General features: G+C 42.8%; 1 long non-coding RNA gene across 1 annotated transcript; it reads right to left on the reverse strand.

The window, feature by feature from the left end:
* Window positions 1-12,429: 12,429 nt before the first annotated feature.
* Window positions 12,430-23,120, reverse strand: LOC131499112 (uncharacterized). Its single transcript, XR_009255730.1, has 3 exons — window positions 22,736-23,120; window positions 17,611-17,677; window positions 12,430-12,708 (listed from the first exon to the last, which is right to left on the reverse strand). It is a non-coding gene; the product is annotated as an uncharacterized LOC131499112 (long non-coding RNA).
* Between the last annotated feature and the right edge of the window lie 620 nt (window positions 23,121-23,740).

Here is a 23,740-nt window from a genome sequence, read left to right on the forward strand (position 1 = left end):
CCGCGTCGGGCTCTGTGCTGACGGCTCAGAGCCTGGAGCCCGTTTCGGATTCTGTGTCTCCCTCTCTCTCTGACCCTCCCTCGTTCATGCTCTGTCTCTCTCTGTCTCAAAAATAAATAAACGTTAAAAAAAATTTTTTTTAAAGAGGTATAACTGATACACTAAGAAAGGAGGGAAAAGGAAATAAAATAAAATGGTCGATTGAAACCATAAAAGGCAGGGGGAAGAAAGTAGAAGACAAAAACGGGGATGAAGACCAAAAGCAACAAATAGAAAACGGTGATGAATATGGCAGCTCCTAATTCAACAATATCAAGAATTAGTCTCAACATCAAGGTCTAATTCTACCAATTAAAAGGCAAATGCAGTAGGAATGGATTAAAAAAATAGTAAGTTGAAAAGAAAAAAACAAGACCTAAGCTTATATTGTCTATAAGAAACCCACTTGAAACGTAAAGATACATACAGATTAAAGGCAAAGAGATGGAGGAAGATATACCATGCGAACACTTCTTAAAAGAAAGCAGGAGTAGCTGTATTAATTTTAGACACAGCAGATTTCAAAGCATGGAATGTTGTCAGAGATAAAGAGGGACATGACATAAAGATAAAGGGGTTAATTCTTCAAGAACACATAATAATCCTTAACATGTATGCATTTAACAATAGAGTCAAAATATGTGAGGCATAAACCGATAGAACTACAAAGAGAAATAAATAAATCCACCATTATTGTTGAAGACTTTACCTTCTATCATAAGTGAACAGACCCAGCAGGTAGAAAATCAGTAATGACATAGCTGAACTCCATCACATCAACCAGCTAGATATAACGGACATCTATTGATGATCCAACCACAGAATACTCATTCTTCTCAAGCTCACATGGAACAGTCACTAAAGTAGACCACATTCTGGGCCATTACACACACCTTAACAAAGTTAAAAGAATAAGACTCATGCAATATATGCGCCCAAACCACAATGGAATTAAACTAGGAACCAATAACAGATAGTTGGAAAAATCAAATACTTCAATATTAAACAACACACTTCTAAATAACACATGGGTCAAAGAAGAAATCACAGAGGAAATTTCAAAACATTTTTGACTAAAGGCAAATGAAAATTTGTGGGGTGGAGGGTAAGTAGTGCTTCGAGGAAAATTCATAGCTTTTGAATCCACATATTAGAAAAAGCAAAAACTCTAAAATCAATAGTCTAAGTTTTCAACTTGGGACATTAGAGAAAGAAGAGCAGATTAACTCCAAAGTAAGCAAAAGAAAAGAAATAATAAAAATTAGAGCAGAATCAGTTAAATTAAAACCAAGAAATCGATAGAGAAAATCAATGAAACCAAAAGCTGGTGCTTTGAAGAGATTAATGAAATCGATAATTGTCTAGCCAAGCTAATTAAGAAAAAAAGAGAGTGGATACAAATTACTAATATCATAAATGAAAAGGGGACATCCATATAGATACATGACACTAAAAGGATAATAAACATCAAGAACGTCACGTTCACAGATTTAATAACCTAGAGGACACAGACCAATCCCTTAACAGATACAATCTGCCAAAATTTACAGAAGAATAAACAGACAATCTGAATAGTCCTATATCTATTCAAGAAATTGAATCAATAAATAATAATCTTCTAAAACAGAAAGCACTAGGGCCAGATGGGTTCATAGGTGAATTCTACCAAACATTTAAGAAAGAAATGATACCAGGGGTGCCTGGGTGGCTCAGTCGGTTGAGTGTCCGACTTCGGCTCAGGTCATGATCTCGCGGTTTGTGAGTTTTAGCCGCGCGTCGGGCTCTGTGCTGACAGCTCGGGGCCTGGAGCCTGCTTCGGATTCTGTGTCTCCCTCTCTCTCTGCCCCTCCCCTGCTCATGCTCTGTCTCTCTCTGCCTCTCAATAATAAATAAAAGTTAAAAAAATTATAAAAAAAACTGGAAGAAATGATACCAATTCTCTACAGTCTCTTTTGAAAGACAGAAGCAGACGGAAAACTTCCTAATTCATTCTATGAAATATTACCATAATACCCAAGGAAAAAAAGACCTTTAGACACTACAGAAAAAAAAAAAAAACAAATACAAAAAAATTACAGAAAAAAATCTCTCTCATGAACACCGATGCAAAAATCCTCAACAAAATATTGGCAAATTGAATCTAACAATGTATAAAAAGAATTACATAACATGGGTGCAGAATTATACACCATGGCTGTATAAATGGAATTTATGCCAGGTGAGCAAGGCTGGTTCAACATCAGAAAATCAAGTAATGTAATCTGTTACATCAACAGGGTAAAAAAGAAAAAAATCGCATGATCTTATCGATATATGCAGAAAAAGCATTTGACGAAATCCAACTCATTCATGATAAAAACTCTCGGTAAACTGATAGAGTAGAATTTCCTCAACTTGAAAAAACATGTCAACAAAAACCCCTGCAGCTAACATCATACTTCGTGGTGAAAAAATAGAAGCTTTCCCACTGAAATTAGGAGAAGGCAAGGGTGTCCCTAATTGCTACTCCTTCTCAGCCTTGTACTAGAAGTCCTAACTAATGTAATAAGATAGGAAAAAGAAATACAAGGTATACAGACTGGGAAGGAAGAAATAAAACTGCGTATGCAGATAACATGATTGTCTATGTAGAAAATTGGAAAAAACCTGAAATTAATATGCAATTACAGCAAGATAGCAGGATATAAATTCAATATGGAAGTTAATTGCTTTCTTATATACCAGCAGCAAGTAAGTGGAATTTGAAATTATAATGAAATAGTTAGGTATAAATCTAACTTGTATGTATTGTACAAGTTCTATATGAGGAAAGCCACAAAATTCTAATGAGGGAAATAAAGAAAAACCAAATAAATGAAGAGATAGTTCGTGTTCATGGATAGGAAGATTCAATATTATCAAGATGTCAGTTCTTCTCAACGTGATCTATACATTCCACGCAATCTCCAACAAAATCCCAGCAAGTTATTTGTGGACATAGACAAACCAATTCTAGAATTTTTCTGGAGAAGCAGGAGACCAGCCTAGCCAACAGAAGATTGAGAGAGAAGAGAGCAAAGTTGGAGGACTGACACAACCCAATTTCATGACTTACTAAAAAGGTACGAATCAAAGCACTTGTAAAAGACTAGATGAACAGATCGATGGAATAGAATAGAGAGCCCAAAAACAGACCCACGTAAATCTCGTCGACAAATCTTTGATAAAGGAGAAGAGGCAATACATAAAGCAAAGGGAGTTTTTTCAACAAGTGGTGCTAGAACACATGGACATCCACACGCAAAAAAAATGAATCTAGACACAGACCTTAAGCCCTTCACAGAAATTTATTCAAAATCGGTCACCGACTTCAATGTAAGACACGGGATTATAAACCTCCTAGAAGATAACATAGGAGAAAGCCTGTATGACATTGGATTTGATAATAACTTGTTACATACCACCAAAGGCAGGATCCATGACAGAAAGGATCGATAATGTTGGATTTCACTAAAATTAAAATTTTTTCCTGTGAAAGACACTGTCAAGAGAATGAAAAGACAAGCCACAGGCTTGGAGAAAACATTCGCGAAAGACACATCTGATAAAGGGCTGTTATCCAAAATAGACAAAGAACTCTTAAAACTCGTCACTAAGAAAATGTGCAACCCAACTTAAAAAGTGGGCCAAAGGTGTTAGCAGTGGCCTCCACAAGGATATACAGGTAGCAAGTAAGCATATGAAAAGATCTATACGCCACACGTCATCGGTGAACTGCAAATGAAAACGTTTATGAGCTCCCACTACGCACCTATTGGAACGGCCAAAATCCAAAGCGGTGACACCACCAAATGCTGGTGATGATACGGAGCAGCAGGAACTCTCATTCATTGTGGATGGGGATGGAAAATGGCACAAGCACTTTTGTGAGACAGTTTGGCAACTAACTATAAAACTAAATACTCTTACTGTACGACCCAGCAAAGGAGCTCCTTGGTATTTACCCAAGTGACTTGGAAATGTATGTCTATGCAAACACCTGCACACAGCTGTTTATAGCAGCTTTGTTCATAATTGCCAAAAACTTGGAAACAACCGAGACGTCCTGGATGAACTGGGCTCCATTCAGATAATGGAATATTACTCGGCCCTAAAAGGAAATGAGCTCTCCAACTCTAAAAACACATGGAAGAACCTTAAATGCGTATTACTAAGTGACAGAAGTCAATCGGAAAAGGCTACGTATTGGGTGATTCCAACTATGATATATGGAAAAGACAAAACTATGAAGACGGAAAAAAGGGCAGTGGTTGACGAGAGTTAGTGAGGAAGGGTGGGGGGGCGTGAAAAGGATTTTCACTGGATTTTTAGGGCAGTGCAACTATTCTGTATGATGCTGTAATGGTGGATACATTTGTCCAAACCCACAGAATGCACAACACCAAGAGAGAACTGTACTGTAAACTATGCACTTTGGGTGACCATGGTGTATAAATGTGGGCTCATCGATCCTAACAGATGCCCCACTCTGGTGGGGAATGTTGGTTTTGGGGGAGGCTGTGCATGTGTGGGGCAGGCGGTACATGGGAAATCTCTGCCTCTTCCTAAAACTGCCCTGCAGTCTGTGGACCGCACTTCGAGTTGCACTGTGTAGACTGTGGCCTTTCTAAGTACAGAGACTTTGATTCCTCAGCCCTGTGTCCCTAAGTACCTGATCGCAGGGACAGACTAAGGGGTGGGATTTAAGAAGTTTTAGAAGGTAAAATTGACCCGACCTCACAGGAGCATGAAGTAACACTGACCTGATTTGGTAACTAGGGCAAGAGCGATGTCATGAACCGATACAAAATGTTCAGGAGGGCATGGAAAGAAGGAGGCTCGGGACAGAGAGAACAGAGGAGGGGTGATCGGGAGCTGTCCCAGGAGACAGCTGAAAATCTGAGACCAGGGTTCCAGCAAGGGAGCCCGTCCTGAAGGGAAGGCAGCACCTCGGAGAGTTGGTAAACTTTGTGTTTACTGTCACATCAAGGGAGGTGGCCTACAGAAGCAAAAGCGGCAGAGGCCAAATAACCCAGGGACAGCAGCATCTCAAAACCAGAGACACTGCTACATGCACAGCATGGTTGGGTCCAGTGAGATTGAAAACCATCAGATCCAGGCTTTTGAGTAACTAGAAAACCAGATCACGTGTGATGAATGGAGAGTGGAGGGAGAGTGAGAAAGCGAGAGTGGAGGGAGCGAACACAAAGCCCCGTTTCTACACACACGTATCTTTCTACGAGCTCGCCAGTTAGGGAGGGGAATGTTCTGAGTGGGGCTTAGAGGGAGAGACTGAGTCTCCAGGGAAGATTTCAGAACGGGAGCAATTTGAGGGCAAGAACTTAAGCGACTAAGGGAGATTTTTACGATCCAGAAGACGGAAATCAGGAGAAAAGGGAAAAGAGAAAACAAGCGGTTAGCTAGACAAGAGACAAGCGACCCATTCTGGAAAATGAGGGACAGTGGCAAGTAAGGCCGGGTACAGAAGAGGCATAGAAATAACGTGCTGTGGTTTGCTCCAAAAAATGATCTCCTTTGGTTTTACAATCAAAACGTGCATTAATTCAGCTTCTCAGTGGATGTCAAGGTTTTCAAAGGCAAACATTGGAGTAAGTACCAAGTTCTAATTCCCTTCTAACTCTAAAATCTGGGTATTCAAGTTCAACTCTTTTTGTCCTCACCCTTCTGAGCAAACAAGTTATAACTCTCTATTTCGTAACCACTCAGGAAGAGTCAGGAACAATGGTCCGTACCTGCTCCGGTCTCTGCTTCCCAGCAGCCCCACCTCATCAGGTAGAAAGTCAAGGTGGCACTGAACTCTCTTTAGTTTTCCTCCTGGGAACATGCCAGCGCCCTCCAGAGGTGTATATGTTCGCTATCATGGCTTTGTGAGTCCTGAGTTGTCCTCATGATGTATGTCAACGATTACGTTAAGCCGATACATCATAAAAAGCTACCTTCAGGATTAACAATCCACCAGCTAGTCTGGAAACTCTGTGAGGGAAGGACCATGGCCATTGTGGTCTCCACCCTGTGACCCCTGCTGTCCAGTCTCCAGTCCCCAGCAGGCGCTCAGTAAGCAGCCGTGGCTCGCACGCCCGAGGTGAGAAGAGCCAGAGAACAGTCCGTGCTAATCACCGAAGCGTACGTTGCAATCGAAACTCATCACACCTCCCAAAACAAGAATATTCTCCAGTGCCTTTTTTCTTGGAAATGTTTTGCCTCTCTCCACCTTAACATTTCTATGCATAATTGAAATTTAGTACACTTCACGTTTCGGAGACAACTCCGGGACGCTCACATCACTTCCTTGACCTATTTTGGAACCCCGTCTTTTGCAAAACCAACATTTCCCAGTCATATTGAGCAGTTCATCTTGGACTTGATTTTCACAGCTGTATCTCCACCTTAAAATTTCTATGCATAATTGAAATTTAGTACACTTCACGTTTCGGAGACAACTCTGGCCGGGAACGCTCACTTCACTTCCTTGACCTATTTTGGAACCCCGTCTTTTGCAAAACCAACATTTCCCAGTCATATCGAGCAGTTCATCTGGGACTTGATTTTCACAGCTGTATCACCTGCTTTTAAACACACACACACACACACACACACACACACACACACATTTAATAGTGAAAGAAAACACAGTTTTTGAGAAATTTTCTCATTAAGAGGGAAAAAAAATTGTGCCACTGTTGGAAGAACAGATATGTTCCCTGCCTACTTACTAGATAGGCTGTGAGTTCCAAACCCCTGGGCTATTGTACTATTGCCTCGAAACCGACTGTCAGGACCACCCCGCGCCTTTTCTTCCTGGCAGACCTACTCTCCTGGGATCTCGGTCTCAGAACACCAACACCATGACCTGATGGTTTAGGTCCTGTGGACACTCTCATTGCCATGTTTTTCTTTGACCCTCGTAGGAGACCAGTCACCAAGCCCTTTGATTCCTGGCACTGCAGTCTTTCCCATCAATCCTTCAACACCTCCCCTCCCCTGGCCACTCTCCGAGCTCGGGCAACTGTTTCCTCTCGCCCGAACACATACCCACAACCGTCACCCAACTAGTCTCTCGCCACCCGATCTCACTGGCCCCCCAGCGCACTTCCCCCCCTCCAGCACCAAAGGCGGGATGTCTAAAATACACACCTGAACGGGGGCACCTGCGATGGAGCCCAAACTCCTCCTCGTCAGGCAGATGAAGCATCCCCTGAAGCCCTGGGCCCTGCTGCCTCTCATCTCTCCCATCTCCACACACGCCCTTCCTGCTCTTCTCAAACTTCTCACGCTCCCAAAAGCACCCGGCTCTCCTGGTCTTTGCTCCCCGCGCCTGGGGCTCTCTTCCTTTGGGGCTCAACCCTAATGCCCCTCTCCTCCAGGATACCTTCCTTGACCTCGTCCACCCTGGGGCAGGCTTGGTTAGGAATCGTACCCCTGTGGTCCCACGGCATCTGGCCTTCCCTGCCACCCCGCTGCGCTGAAATGGTCTGTTTCTGCCCCGTCTCAACCGCAGAGGCCAAGCTCGAACAAAGCTCCAGAAGCAAGCTCGATGTGCTGTCCACAGATTCATCTCTAGGCCTGAGCCTGGTGCCCGGTTTGCTGAGTTCAAGGAATATGTCATATTCATATTTGGTTCCCTGGACTTATCACAATGCTTAAGTACAGCAGGTATGTAGAAAGAGCCATGCAAGAATGCAATAGTCTATTGGCGAAAATTCAGTTCTGAGATTAACACACTTGACCTTGCGACTTATGCCCACACTTGGCGCCCCACTGTCGGCATGACTTACACAGGCGGCATTTATCTCTGACATAGGTAGAATAAGATGCACCAAGAATAGGGCTGTGATACAAGCATCCTTAAATTGAATTTCCAGAAGCGGGGACAGGCATCTTCAAGAGGCCGCGTTTGCTTTGGATTCTAAAGATCCTCGTTATTACTTAGTAGCCGGTCATGTCATCTTCCTGGGACTCAAGTTTCTTCATATGTAAAACGAGTCTTGTCCAGCTTCAAAAGCCTGCAAGAGGAAATGGCCTGCAATTTTTATGCATTGAGTTTGAAAGGTACTTTGAATAAGAAGGCTCCTGGAAAAAATAAAATACTCCACCAACGTATCTGGCAACTCACACTTTAGTGAATTCATGCATAAAAGCTTAAAGATGGCGAGTGGGTTAAGGTAATCTAGCAATAAGTCGCTCTAAAAACATTTTGCGGAGAATATACATATAAACAATTATAGGCAGCATTACAAAGTGCCTGGCGTTTTAAACGACTGTACAGGGAATCAGGGCAGAGTCGGGAAGTCTAGTGGGAACCAACCTATGATTTGCAGTATTTGTAACAAATTTTTTTAAGACACCGACTGAAATCGCACGGCTCTCTTTAGTTTTTAAACTGCTAAACAGTATTACCAGATGATTCTGCAATGCTTCCTCTTCATGCCTACTCAAGACTCTGAAGTCGCTGACCTAGTGTAGCCCCTTTGCAAAACACGATTCGCTTTGGCCTCCTCATCGGCAACAGCACGCAGTTGGGTATATCGGGATCCATATTATTACACGTAAAATCCCGAGTACCTTAATGCTGATGTCTTTTATGACCACTTGGCTCAAATCTACGATTTATATAAAGGTAACGATCCTTAGGTCTCTTCCTTTTTTCAAGTTCCCCAGTTAAACGGGCCTCCGTGCTAGCAGAACTTCCTATTTTCGCTTCCTAAAATCGGATGCATATTTAAAAAAATTTTTTTAACGTTTGTTTATTTATTTTTGAGACAGAGAGAGACAGAGCATGAACGGGAGAGGGTCAGAGAGAGAGGGAGACACAGAATCCGAAACAGGCTCCAGGCTCTGAGCTGTCAGCACAGAGCCCGACGTGGGGCTCGAACTCACATACCGCGAGATTGTGACCTGAGCCGAAGTCTGAGGCTCAACCAACTGAGCCACCCAGGCGCCCCTGGGATGCGTACTTAGAAAGGCTCTTAACTCTCTTACCACCAGGAGCACTTAAAAAAAAAAAAAAATGATGCACAGAAAGACTTGTATTTGCTTAGCTTACTCAAAAGAGTCCCTGGGTAAAGCCGTCATTTCTCTCTCTGCGTTACAAATCTTTTCTTTAGGTAATGTTTTATCTATATGTGATCTTGCTGTTTTCATTTTGGAACTCTTCCAAAAGAACTTTAAGTTCTTTTGTTATTTGAAGCCTAAAACAAACTAATACTTTAAGAAGTAGGATAGTTTTATAGATTACGCATTTCAGACACCAGAAAAGCATCAAACCTCTGATTCCTTATCAAACACAAAGGGAGGACAATAAAATATTGTTTTACACGTACACACCCACAAACAGATGGAGGCCTACACGCTAAAACGTAGGTCCAAGCCCATTTTAGGAGGAAGAGTATCCATTTGCTTTTCCCCTCAAACCCACATCTTTAAATTTAAATATTACTCTTAAAAAAAAAAAAGAAGAAGAAAAGCATGCCTCATTTCTGGCCAGTTCCTAAAACATAGGAAGCTGTTAAACAGACTGTTGGGCAGTGACGTACCCGTCCGATGCCCCAGGAAATTCTAGCCAGACCAGATTCCACCCCACGTTCAACAAACCACACAAGAGCTCATTTCCGTCTCCTTGCCGATACCCTCCTCCGCGTGTACAATACATGCTCCTTCGAAGTTCAAGTCCGCCATCTTCTGTGAGGCCCGCGCCAGCAGTTCCGGGGGTCTTGGGCCTTCTCCCGAGTTCCGAAGGTTCTGGATTTCTAGGCATGCACGGTCATGTTGGTCTCTCGGTTTCTTTTTACTTTTTCCTCTGTCCCCACCCCCTAATCGATGTACTATGAGAACCAGACTAAGAGAAGCGGGGGGAGGGGGGGCGGGGGGGGCGTTATATTGCCTTCTTTACTGTCAGGGTCCCAGTGCTAGAACGCGAGGCATGTCAGTAGCTGCTTGATGATGAGTGACTACCGGTATTTAAAGACTGCACGTGTGCATGCTCTCTTTTTTCCAGGCCATTTTTAAGGGCAAGGACTACTTTATTGTCTTAGGTCATTTATATCACTGTGGTCATGAACATGAGGGCTGAAGAGAGAAACTATATTTAGAAGCATTGAAAGATTGGGGTCCCCTGAGCCTAGTGCCTCACTCGAAAAAGCTAAAGATTTGTAATACTGACTTTCGTTAGCAGGATCATTGTAACCAGTGCGTGACCCCCAACATTGCTACAGAAGGAAATGGAGCTCCGTCTTCGGTGACAGTTCTGAAGTCCACATGTATAATGGTGGCAAATCAGAGTAAGAATCGTCCTGGGAAACCTTCTCATTGGCTCACCCCCAAAACATAGCATCCGTGGTTTTGTACATGTCTCACTACGTCAAGGTAAGTATAATAGAACAGTGTAATTTCCACCAGTGCTGGGACGAGGGCGGTTTCTTCCAGTTAGCACCGTATAAAGTAGCTGGGATTTTTAGGGGTCGTGTATTAGGAAAGGGCACGTTTTGGTTTTCATTTCCTTCTTTTTCTTCCCACACCAGTCTTGGAGTTGAATTAAACGATCGTGAAATGCAATGCCAATGAATACAAACGGTTAAGATGATGAATTGATTCTACAACTAAAAACTGCAGGCAAGGTCGCAGTTTTTGCACAAAAGTTCAAGTGTATCAATTCGGAAGTTGTTACGACACATCCTCGAGCGCCAAGTCTCTGCTAACACTTGGAAACCCCCCCCCCCCCCACCGCAATTTCTCCAAATGACCCGTCAGCTTTGCGGCACCTTCTCTAGACTATATACGTATCTTCATCCCTTTACATATGAATTGTTCGCAAAAAAAAACCCAAAAAAAAACCCAAAAAAACGGGGGGGGGGGGCAGCAACTTTTTTCGAAAGTATTTCTCTCAAAATAAGAGCAAAACCTAGGTTGTGGAAAAATGCTTTTGACATCTGGCTAAAGGTTATTCAAGAGAGTCTGCATATTTTTCAAGTCAGACGCAAACCCAGTTAAAGCAAAAACACCGCAAAAATGTCGATCTCTGCCTGGTCTCTCCTTCCACACACACACAAAATCAAGTCTAGTCACAAAAAGAAATGCTCTATGTAATTATCGTATGACCCACAATTGCACTACTGGGCATTTATCCCAGGAAAAATGAAAACTGATGTTCACACAAAAACCTGTACACAAATGTTTGTAGCGGTTTTATTCAAAAGGGTCAGAAACCGGAAACCACCCCGAAGTCCTGACTGGTGGTTAGACAATGTGCGGGACTGCCGCACCACGGAACACTACCCAACAATAAAACAGAACTACTGATTCGTGCGAGTTGAATCTCTAGGAAAAATGTGCTGAGTGAGAGAAGCCAGGCCCAGAGGGTAACATACTATATAATTCCACTTCTAGAACATTCTCAAACAGACAAAATTATAGAAACGGAGAACAGATGAGTGGTTGCTAGGGTTGAGAGGGGCAGGAGACGAGGAGATTGGATATGAAATGGTACCATGGGGGCTCCCTGTAGTGATGGAAATGTTAGGTACCTTGACTCTATCGATGTTAATGCCCACGTTGTGTGATGTTACGCTGCATGTTATAAATGTCACTATTGGGGAAAATGGGATAAAAAGTACAAGGGGCCCCTCCCTTAAGTAGGACACCTGCATGTGACATCTATGATCTCATAAAATAAAGTTTTATTAAAAATTTGAGAAAAAGAAATTGTTCTAGCCTAATAAATTTACTTTGCGCTATCGAGAGCTCTGATTCTTGGTAAAAACTATGGAAAGTGGATGAAGTACGAACTGGGTCAGTTGCAAAAGAGTAACTGCCCACATTTCCACGGGGGTCACCGGCATCCGTGAATCTCCCCAGTCCCCCCCGCGGAGGACACTCTCTGATCAGACTACACCCTCACACACCGCAGAGGCCAGAGGAATCCTCCCACTGTCCTACCGCTGCCCCAGGCCACAACAAGGAATTTCCCAATGGCAAGGCCACCCGTTATTATTCGGTCCACGCAAATAACTCTGTGAAAGGACCGGATGGCACCTTTCTTTACGTAAATCAAATATTCAAACAATGTAACAAATGATCTGCCAGTTAAGGCGGCATCTTCTGGTATCCGAGTTGAGCTAATTTATTTTGGAGGAGAATGTTCCATTCCAGGGGGACTAATATAGAGCAGTGAAATATACGTATGGATACCCTGCAAGGTTTTTTTTTTTAACTCCCCTCAGCGTAATAGAGTCACATTAGAAACTGATGTTGGACTGCTGGGAGAGTCGCTATGATGGAGACAGGGATTTTTCTTGGAACCTTCTTTTTCAAGTAGAAACATCCATTCAATCCAAGAAAGACATTTTGGAAAAGAAGTCAACGTATAGAATTGATTTTATTCTTTCTATGCTCGGATGAAAACAGAAACTGTTTGGTGATACTCTACAATACTAAGCATTTCAAGTAAAATGGATGGACCAAGAAGAGAATAACCTTCTTCTGCATGACAGCTGAAGGTCTTAACCGGAAAAATAATGCAGTCTATCAAGGGGAACACCCAAAACACGCTTGGACCTCTTGCGTACTTGACTGCTCCATGTCCTTTGCATCCAGGTTGAACAGACCACAGGAAATTTCAAAGACCGACAGCTGAATCTAAAAGAAAAAAAAAAAAAATCCATTTAGTTGTCATGATCATTGTCCCTGTCAATGTCTAGTATCCCAAATTTCACCCACCGCACTGAACTTTGCCATACTGCTTTGTGCTTGGGAGAAGACAAATCGCTAATCAATTATGTATACTAGTTAAAAAACGCTACCTTTGGGGCGCCTGGGTGGCTCAGTCGGTTAAGCGTCTGACATCGGCTCAGGGCATGATCTCACAGTCCGTGAGTTCGAGCCCCGCGTCGGGCTCTGTGCTGACAGCTCAGAGCCTGGAGCCTGTTTCGGATTCTGTGTCTCCCTCTTTCTCTGACCCTCCCCTGTTCATGCTCTGTCTCTCTCTGTCTCAAAAATAAATAAAAACATTAAAAAAAAATTTTTTTAAATATGCTACCTTTAGGAGGCGTTTTAATACCGTAGTAATAAGGGTGAGTATTTCCTTTAACTGCCAACTTTGACATTTTCGATATCACGTTAGCCAGGATGCGCTGGACATTTGCAAACACTTAATGCTACACTCTACGTATGCTATCGAATTGCCCTCCAAAAGTGGTGGTATGGTTCTGCAACTGGTTGAGGTCACATGGAAAATAGAATTATATGCTAATTTGTTCCTACATTAAGTTATCATAGAAGGTCAGACCAAACATGGCAAAATGAATTCTGGAAAAAAAAAAAAATTAACTAAGTAGATTGGTATGCACCGTAGCAAAGTAAACTGTTTATCTTAATAGATACAAATACGAGAAAGATTTTTTTTTTAAATCTTTCAAAAAATAAAGGTTTTAGCCAACCCCAGGCAATGACTTGCATGATTTAAAAACACTCTACGGAAATAATTTTTCCCTAAAGAAGAACAACGGCAGGGTATTTTTTTCAAGGGAAATAAACATGGAGAAGGGCCTAGTATCCAGAAGAGAGTAATTTCCCCAGAAAAAGCTCCACTCTATCTACATATTTATCAGAACTTCATTCACATAAGTAGCTATACCCACACACTGTAAGATGAACACAACGTTTAAACTACACGATGGGGTCAAGAGGTGCTGAATACAATACCTTTATTATTTAACTCCAAAATAAACTAACCAACAATATAGATGTTTTCCTTAGCCTCGATTTGTCCGAAAAAAATACGCTTTCTTTAAAAAAAATTGCTGAGGGAAAAATAAAATCTATATTCATTTCTTTTTCTGGAAGGCATACCTACAGACATCGCCTTGTCTATGGGTAAGTTGAACAGATGCTCCATCAACTTCAAAAAAAGTACAGAGCAAATTAGTGATTGAAGAATCTGGGCTACCAGTTTCATATATGATGATGGTGTAGCCCTCACATTTCTATTTTCAAAGGTCTGTTTATAGAAAGAGGGAAAGAATTGGGGGGCGGGGATGGAGAAATCCAATCTTACAGCATCCGAAACCATGGGGTGAGTATTTTCTAAAGCATTGCGTCTGCTGTAGAGCATACTGAGACAGATGACAAAGATCATCTCTTTTCCACGCCCTTAGGTAAATTCTTGGGGCGGGGGGGGGGGACGACGATAATTTTTTGTTCCAGAGTCTATCCTTTTTTCCATCGAAAGAGATGTTTATATTTTTCCTTTTATTGTAACATTTCCAATGGCATCCTGCAAGAGAGCTAGCAGTCCCCAAGAGCCATCTGAATTTTCTTTCAATCGGAACTCATTTCTACTTTTTAAAGGGACTTTGCCTACTGCTTTTAATAAGATTCTATTACTATTAATTCTCCGAAAATACATTGGATTCCCATGAGTATCAGTTTGACGTCTTGTTCAAGTACTGACTTTTCCGCTATGTATTACCAGCAATGTTTACCCTATTTTCTCCTTACCAAGTTAGATATGAAGATACTTATTCAGGCACCCAGTCTTCAGGCTCCTTGATGGACTACAAAATACAGCTATATACTTCGCTACTATTATTGCTGGTTTGAAAGACCTTAGGTAATGGGATCTTCATCCATAAAAAGTTGAGAATTCCATTTAAAAAAAGAGGGGGGGGAGTCGGACAAAAACGAAAATATGCACTGATGCCTGAGTAAATTAATCTTCATTCCCACTGAAAGCAAGCTGATGTCCAGGGACTGGGAATTATTCTACCATAAAATACGGCACATTAAATACTACAATAACCCATTTGAAATGTCTTAAGATAATTATTATGTCATCCACGAATGATTGTACACATAGTTATATTTTAATATTCGGTACTGGAGGTGCCAATGCAAAATATGTCGCCATTGTGAAAATACGAAGTCGGGTAAAACAGAAGATCAAGCAAATCAAATTCCATGACTAAAGGTAAGACTCCAAATAAGATGTGAAAAACGGATCGATAAGAGGAAGGGCAAAATATTTGGCCCCTGGTTGTTATCACAAACAAACACTATCACTCCTGAAGGTTTGCATAGAAAACTCCTTATCTCCACGAGCTAGTTGAAAAGAATGGAAAGCTTCTTACAACCAGCTAAAAAGAAAGTCTTTACCAGGCTCCTGGAAAAAGCTCATTTTCACATTACTCAGGCTTCATTATGCTAAATCAATATTCGTTTAGTCACTGGGGTTATTGACATATTTTAAAATAAAAGTATACCCTTCAGCTACTGCACTCATTACAGGTAATTTGTCTTGTCAGAGAGCAGGGAATATTATCCCAGTCTTTCAAGGGCTGACAGCCCATGGAAATACCTCCCCATGGTTACAACTGTAAATAATTTTAAGGTAAAATATTGAAAAATCAATGACTGTTTCCTGCAATCTGTCACAAACAAATCAATCATAATCTGTACTGCCAGAGAGTATGATTTGAAGGAGATGGGAGCAGATGTAATTCTTGGCTGAAATCTCTCATTTCAAAATCACTTCACATAATGGTGTCATCATTTAAACACTTAACAGTCAGTGCAACTGCCACTGTAACATCTAGTTGGACAAAACCACAAGGAGGAGGAGGAGAAAACGCCATCGCTGTTATGTTAACAAACATTTAATTTAAATGGTTGCTGCATTAGTAAATTTCAGCTGAAAACACTTTCACCTGCCCTCTTTCACAGGCCTACATTAATCAAGGCGGCTTTTCTCCGTACTAATGCTTAATAAAAAATTAGCCTATGCCTCAAAATCTGACTCTCCCACCTACACCTTTTATTTCAAATGTCCGTTATGGAGAATAAAATTTAGCATTAATAAATAAGACATCTGGATTGATTGTAGAACATCCATAATTCTACCCATATAACAAAGACAAAAAATAGTGTCATAGATGTCAAGATTATACTTTTAAAGTAGGTTTAGAGGTCTCCGTTGCCCGGATATTAAATTTTATATTTTCCTTCTATTAATACATATTACATTTCAACTTTGTGATACTGTAGCTGATTTTAAGACGACCAGCACGACCTAGTCAATTCGAAAATACCCTTGCGTTCTGCACACAAGCTATAGACTGATATTTTAAAAACGGAAGGAATAACCCGAGTGTCTGAAGTGTAAAAGTTGGTCAAGGTCATAATAGTGAATCGCTTTGTAAATGTAAACTGCTTTCCAAGTAATCACTTTGATATCACCATTTTTTCCCAGGCGGCATTTTAACGGCTTCCTTGGCTTACAACCTCTACCTAGGCATCAATACAAGAATCTGAGATTGGTATACTTCCCTTTCTTGTTGTGTTAACCAAATACATCGTATGATTTAAAGATTAAAGAGCCTTCTTTCTGCAGGTTTTTTTTTTTTTAAATGCACACTAGCCCCTTTCATGGAAGAACTTGATTTTAGCTACCACACTGCTTACGGATTTCCTAATTATATAATCGGACGGACACCATGAAACCCCTTATTGTCCCATTAATATCCTTCCATAGGTATAATTCAGGAAGTAGTTATTTTTGGTGACTAGAAAAGTGTATCGTTTGTCTTAAGAAGGAAAGAAAACAGATAGAAATACCATGCCACAACTTAAGCCTATATAAACATTCTCAGACACAGTCACTGGTCTTTTATAAAAGGGTTTTACCCCGTTTTTAATTTCACCTGCATATTCCACATGGCAACCCAGCTCGAGAAGACAGAAGCTTTTCTTATTGATACAAACCGAGCACAAATTTTGTTCTTCGAGGATCTTAGATTCGTCCTTTAACCCTAACATTGGATGTTTGAGAATGACAAAAAAAACCACACGGGTCAATTATCAAAGATACCATCCAGAACACAACCCAGGCCTCCATTCCGTGTGAATTTCTGCAACAGCTGCAGAGGAAGCAGCAAGCCAACCTAGTGACAGGAAAAGGAAAATGTGACCCGTAGCCCGGGATTACGAGGAAAATGCAAAGGGACGGAAAGGGGTGAACGAGGAACAGGACCCGTGTGCGTGTGTGCGTGTGTGCGTGTGTGTGTGTGTGTGTGCGCGCGCGCACCCCTGCACTGGAGCGGCCCAGGCTGGGCCCAGCTCGCTCCCTGGCAGAGCTCTGGAGCCACTTGTCAACCGCCAAGTCTCCCGCTCCGAGTTTGGTCGAGGCTGGCAGCATATCGCCCTGCAGAGAAGGCAACACGGAAGACGGCGAAGCAACACGCTGAACGCACGCACACCAGCCACAAACCAGAATGATGTCTGCTTGCGCTGGGGAGGCCACCATCACGGCTCTGATTCTCAGAAAGAAGCTATTTTAAGGGTGCTGAGTATGCCTGGCTGAGATTTCTCAGCTCTCCCGGCACAGCCCGCAGCCCTGGGAGCGGCAGCTCACAACTCAGCACGGGCAAATCAGATCCTTCCATACCCCGCATTTAAAGACTTTGCTGTCTGGTAGATAAAGTTCTTATATGTAATAAAGGCTCAGGATTACAGAGGAAAGTATTCTTTTAAAAGAGATAATATTACCTCCCTATCTTCAGAATCTCCTCCTTCCGACAGCCAGTACAGTTAGCTCCATTATGAACTGCGGATTCTTAAAAAGAAAAACAGCAATAGTTAGCTGCGTCTTTCCCGCCACTTCCTTCCTTCATGGAATTGCAGTTTAATTACCAATACTTCAATTGATTTTGTTCCTGAATGACACATCTCTCAGAAAGCATACCCTCGCTATTTCCACTGGAGGTCACTTAGTACAACCTTCTCAATGAATCAACCAGAACTCATTACTGTTGAAAGGACGTGTTTTCTTCGTAGTTTTTTTTTTTTTAAACTGGGGACCCCCCCCCGCCCCCACCTATGTGATATAAAAGGGATACGAGTTTCAGGACATCTGGACAGCACTAATATACATGAAATACGAATCTTCATAATAAATCTTGGCTGGCAACAGAAAACAAAACCAATGTGCATATATGTTTAGATTTTTCCTATTTTAGGCTCGGGGGGGGGGGGGGGAACTCGCCCAATCTCTGGCTTTTAAATTCAACAACTTTACACGTGGATAAAAACAACCACACAAAAGTTCAGGCTTTAAAGGCAAACAGAGAGGAGGAATCAGGCTGCCCACTGCTTAACATTTTCCTTACATATGGGTTGTGTATTTTCGAATTTGTTGTGACGCGTCCCCTTTTGGTCATACCTGACACCTCGTCTCTGTAAGACCCAATCAGAGATAGGGGAATGCACTGTGTTATTTAAAAATAATTGTATAGTGCTTTATCTTCTGTTAAAAGTCACTTTACCCTCTCTGAAAGTTTTCAGAGAAGCATTTGTTGTACTAAGTAGGGTTGCCTTCTGTTTAGTCTTTTTTTTCTTTGATCATACAACCATTTTTCTTACTTGATTAACAAAATGTTCTTTATCACTGAATCCGGTCCCTTGCTCTCCCCAATAGACGACACAAATATTCTGCAAAATAATTTTTTCCCCTACTTTTCTCATCTGCTTGTATTCAGCAGCCCCTATTTTGATGAGAAATGACAAGTTTTACACACACCTCGCATTAAAGGGGTTTAGTATTCATGCCTGGAGCTGATACTCCCATAAAATTTATTCTTAAAAGAGCTGGGTAATGAAAATAATCAAAAAACTCTAATTTGGCATAAACAGATCATTTCCTTTAAATAACGATTCCATTTCTATCAAATAGAAGCTCAGTCTTGACTTTCAAGAAAAGCACCGAGTTTATAAATTTCCCCATCCAATGACATCATTAAAAATAAATTACTCAGTGTATTTCCACGAACCAAACATTTTTCTATTTTACTGAATGTTTAATGCATTTAGTAAAATTTTAATAATCAAAGGCCTCAAGTGACATTCTTTGTATTCTGACTTAGTTCCTATCACCAATATAAATACTTTGGTAAAACCAACGCGTAGGCTATTTTGGGTTTACTTCACACACACACTGTGTTGCAGACATTCACTTGCAGATGAGCTTGGGGATATGTAAGGAAAAAATTCAGCCAACATTTGGAGGAAACCCATAGTTCAGAAGTCAACTTGGCTGAAAACATCCGAATGTATTAGGGAAGCATCATACTTATAACCTGCACACAAAAATGGAAATGATTCTGTTTCAAGAAACACAGCAGGCTAGTTAAATACTTTGGGGATATTAGGTATGAATACCTAATCTAATTTCCTCCAAGGTATCACTCCATATTATGCCAAATAAACAAATAAAGGCTGTATCAAGGTGTGGAATATCATTAGCCCGAGAAAAGGCTGGAAAAAATGAATTACGTAAATGACAACTGCAGGAGAAAATTACATTTCCTTCTCCTGAACAAATGTTAAATGCATCCTTACTAATAAAGATTTAAACTCAAACTACATTAGAATATACTGGTTTTCAATTTTGAAGCATCTAAGTTAATTTGCCAAGCTAAACTGGTGCTTAGGTATACTCTAGCTATAAAAATCCTGCACATTTATGTGGAAATAAGTTAGAAGTATCACACTTCAGAACTGTGTTGTGACAGCAAACCACAGTCATTACTGAACAAGCAAAAAACAATTCCGGGATTGTACGTCTTCCTGGAGGTACATCAGTTGCATCTTTTAAGCAGAATTGTTCTCTACAAAACAGCTAATAATATACCAAAAAGGTGTTAGAAATAAAGGAGCCAATAAAATGTAGAAATTGTAGGGAAATACACACAGATAGTGAGCTGTTAACACCACAAAAAAGGCCGCGCTATCTCAGAGTTAATTCGTATTTCTATTTTTAAAGGCCACGTTTAATTTAATTCACTTACGACTACATGATTGCATTTACTTGCATGTTATCAACTTACATTTTTCCTAAGGTTTCTATAATGCAGAAATATGTGAGCAAGTATTTGGTGTTGTTCATTACAACAGACAATAGGCAATTAGCTCCCACTTGTACTTGATTTCTTTTAATACAGCATATAAAATTTGAAAAGAATACACGGACAACAGCACAGGGATGCTGATCTGAGCTGCCAGAACAAAAATCTTCAGGGGGAGAGTTGGGGGATGAGGAAAGCAATTATGTCAAAATTAATGCTCTTGTTTTAGTTTTAGCAAACAAATCTAAATAAGCCTTTCTCTGATTTTAGTTTACCATGTAATTCTAGCCAGCTCATTATCCTTGGAGTCACGAAGGAGCTGTGACTCCACCTGGCTTCTCCGATCATATGCCTATGGCCTCCTCCACTGTCATTGCCTCTTTCCACATAGAGTTTGAATATTAAAGAAAAACACTCACACATCTTACATACACACTGATGGACAGCCAGCTTCCAGGAAATCATGAGCTACAAAGGGGGGGTGGGGGCGGGGATCTTAATGCAATACTTATGTTAAAGGGTATTAGGTGCTGGGTAAGCCAAGGGTAATATAATCAGCAGCATCCGTCTTGCTATTGTTTTTGCATTCAGAAATTGGAAGTAAAGGAGAGTAATATTATTTTAGTGGTCACCCAGGTTATGGTCCAGATCCTTAAGCTAATAAGAGGCTAAATGCACTATTTCCACTGGCTCATAATTCGAATTTGCGGACAACATTTTGGAAGAAACAAAACAGTTGTTGTTTGTTTTTTTTTTTCTATTTCTGGAAATTAAAAAAAAAAAAAAGGCATTCCATAAACAACTAAGGTAAGTACTTGATAATATGAAGAGAGAAACTCCTTTACACCATGAAAACATTCTAGGAGACGGTTTTCCCCAAATATAAAGTGGCATGAATTTCTCATATATTTACAGTTCAATTAGATCCTTGATTGTGCACATTAAGCGCGCCTCCATCTATAGATTGATTCTGCACACTAATAAATGTGTGCTTCATATGAGGCTGTCCCATGTATGCTTTTCTTTCTAAATTAGTAACCATCACTCCACAAAGATGGAGCACAAAGAAAGCTGACAAAGGCACTGGCCAAAAAGCCACAAGTAGCACTGCCACATGCCAGAGCACTTAACACGAACCTACCCTTTCTCTCTGAAACTTCTGTTGCCAAAGTGCTCACAAAATCTGGAAGCTCAAAGACGGGTTTCAAGTGCAATTAAATTCTCCCAAAGCAAAACTGTACCAAAACATGCCGCCCTTCTTATGTCACCATTTCATAGACAACGTGGTCTCAGGATCTTAATGAAGATAACGATGCACACCTGTGTCAACATTCACTGGCAAGACAGCCTTATCAATCATAATCCCTTAAGTACACTCCAAAACAGCAAAGCGATATGACAGAAGCAATCTGTTGCCTTTCCTGGTGCCGGTGTTGTGTCTCTCCCCACAAGAATGATGAGATCTTTAAAATACAGCAGACCTACTTTTAGGAGTCTTTAAAGTTTTAACTGTAAACAGCTATTACACTAAATAAACAGGAATAACCTCTTTTGCACTTCATTTGCACAATGACAACTGTATAGCCAAAACTCGAAAAACAAGGTCTGCGGCCACGTCTTAGCAATACAATTGTGGATCTTATTTTAAAAGCTTTAAATGTTAAGAGTGAGGCATAGCTGGATCCGTGCGGGCACGACAAACCAATAAACCTTTAGGGAGGCTTAAAGGCAGAATTTCTTTTAAGTCCTACGTCAAAAAAACAATCAGGGCATATCTACCCCCTAGTGTGAGTTAAATGCTCAGGAAAGGTACAAACGCAAGAGTAATCCCCCCCACGCCCTGCCCCGTAAGAAAAAGAGTCATCTTGGTAATCTGAAATAAGAGGGAGATAGCTCCCACCTCTGCTGGGGGAGAAGGCTTCAGTGACCAGAGACTAGTGAAACTACAGCTAACAAGTAAGCAGGTTCCCAAACGGGAGAAGAAAGGGAGGGGAGAGGGGACCTTAACCGTCACCACGACCAAGATCAAAAGGTAAAAACCTCGTGTTTGTCAGCAAAAACGTGAAAACTTTCACATGAACTCCAAGAACACCCGCCAGATGCTATCTGAATCCCATCTGCCTGCTAATGATCAGTTCTTCCATTTCACGTATTAACACAAGTCTGAGACGCCGGGCCAGGCGGCTGTGGTCAGCCGAGCAGCAGAGCCATCAATGTGCAAATAAAGCAGAAAATAGAGACATCCTTAAAGAAATGAGTCTTAAATTTGACGCAGAGCGGAGGTGACAACCACAGCAACAGAACCATAAATTCCAAATGCTTCAAAATCTTTCAGGATTCTCTCCAGTCCTTGACACCAAAAACAAGACAGTAAAAGGAAAGGGGGGTGGGGGTGGGGGGGCGGAGAGCCTAGAAGCCCAGAGTGGCAGAATGATGTAATGAGGTTGTCTGTGTGACAGACTCCGATTCTCGGTGGCACAAACCTCCATGGCTCCATTTCAGAAAACGGCATCCTGGACGAGAGCCGAGAAGGGTGAAGGGGCCGCGCGTGGGTGAAGGGGATACGCCCACGCGCGCCCGCCCGCGGACCGGGACCTCAGGAGAGGCCAGCCCGACACTCACCCGGCCCATGCCCGCCGGGGGCCCGGCGGCGCGCGGGGCGCCGCCGCGTCATCCGGTCCACGAAGGGACGCGGACGCCGCTCGAGGGGCAGGAGTCCCCGGCCGCGACCGGGGGCGGGCACTCGGCGGGATGGAGGACCCGGGACTCACCTCGCCTCCGCCGCGCGGGCGCGCGGGCCGCGGACGCTCCCTCGTGGCTGGCGCGAGCCCCCGGCGGGCGGCGCGCGCGGGCCGCTACCGACCGTTAGTTAGCGCGAGGGGCTGCGGCGGCGGCGGCGGCGGCGGCGGCGGCGGCGGCGGGCGGAGCCGGGGGCGGGCGCTAAGGCGCACCAGAGCCGCGAGAGGCGGGAGCGAAGGGAGCGGGGCGGGGACGCTCCCCGCGACCACCCGGCCTAGTTGGAGCCCGAGAGGACAGCTCCCTTGCCTGCCCGCAAAGCCACCACTGGCCAGCTGCGCGCTCCCTCCCGGCCCGGCCGCTCGGCCTCAGTCTCAGCCGGCTCGCAGGCAACCGAGCCCGGGTGCGCCCGCCTCCGCCGCCGTCGGCTTCTCGTCTCCATGACAATAGGGAGCCGACGCCCCGCCCAACCCCACCCCCTCGGCGCTGTGACTCGGAGGGAAGCGGGACCGCGTCGCCGAGGGGAGGAGCCAATAGAGGCCAGCGTCCAATTAGGGATGGAGGCATGGAGGGATTGGGCGGGGCTGACCGAGAGATTCGCCGAATGTCCACTTGAGGGGCGGAGCCAGGGGGAGAGCTGACGGAGGGGAGGAGTTAGCACGCGTGCGTGAAGTCCAGCCGCCAAGTGTGTCCGAGGGTACAGAGTGGGTTAGTGTGCGGGGACTGAAGCTCCGGAAATAAAGTGTATCCTACTTGTGAAAGTCATCGCGGGAAGCTGTGTAGTTGTGCTTCGGATTGCGTGTGGCCCAATTTTATATAAGGCCACGAAGTCCCTGACATACTGAGTTCCAGTGGGGTGCCCAACACTGTGCCTGCCCCTGTTTTGGTTCACCAGCGCCCCTGTCTGTCCCAGAGTTCGAGTGCGTCTGTGGCTTGTGGCGGCGCGGGGTGGAGAGACAGGCAGGGGGTCTGTTTTGTATTCTGTGTGGCCGTCGTGGGCAAGAATTCTGCCTGTGACTCAGTTGTGTGTGTTTGCCTTG

This window comes from Neofelis nebulosa, chromosome 17, assembly GCF_028018385.1.
Source record: "Neofelis nebulosa isolate mNeoNeb1 chromosome 17, mNeoNeb1.pri, whole genome shotgun sequence".
Lineage (NCBI taxonomy): Eukaryota > Metazoa > Chordata > Mammalia > Carnivora > Felidae > Neofelis > Neofelis nebulosa.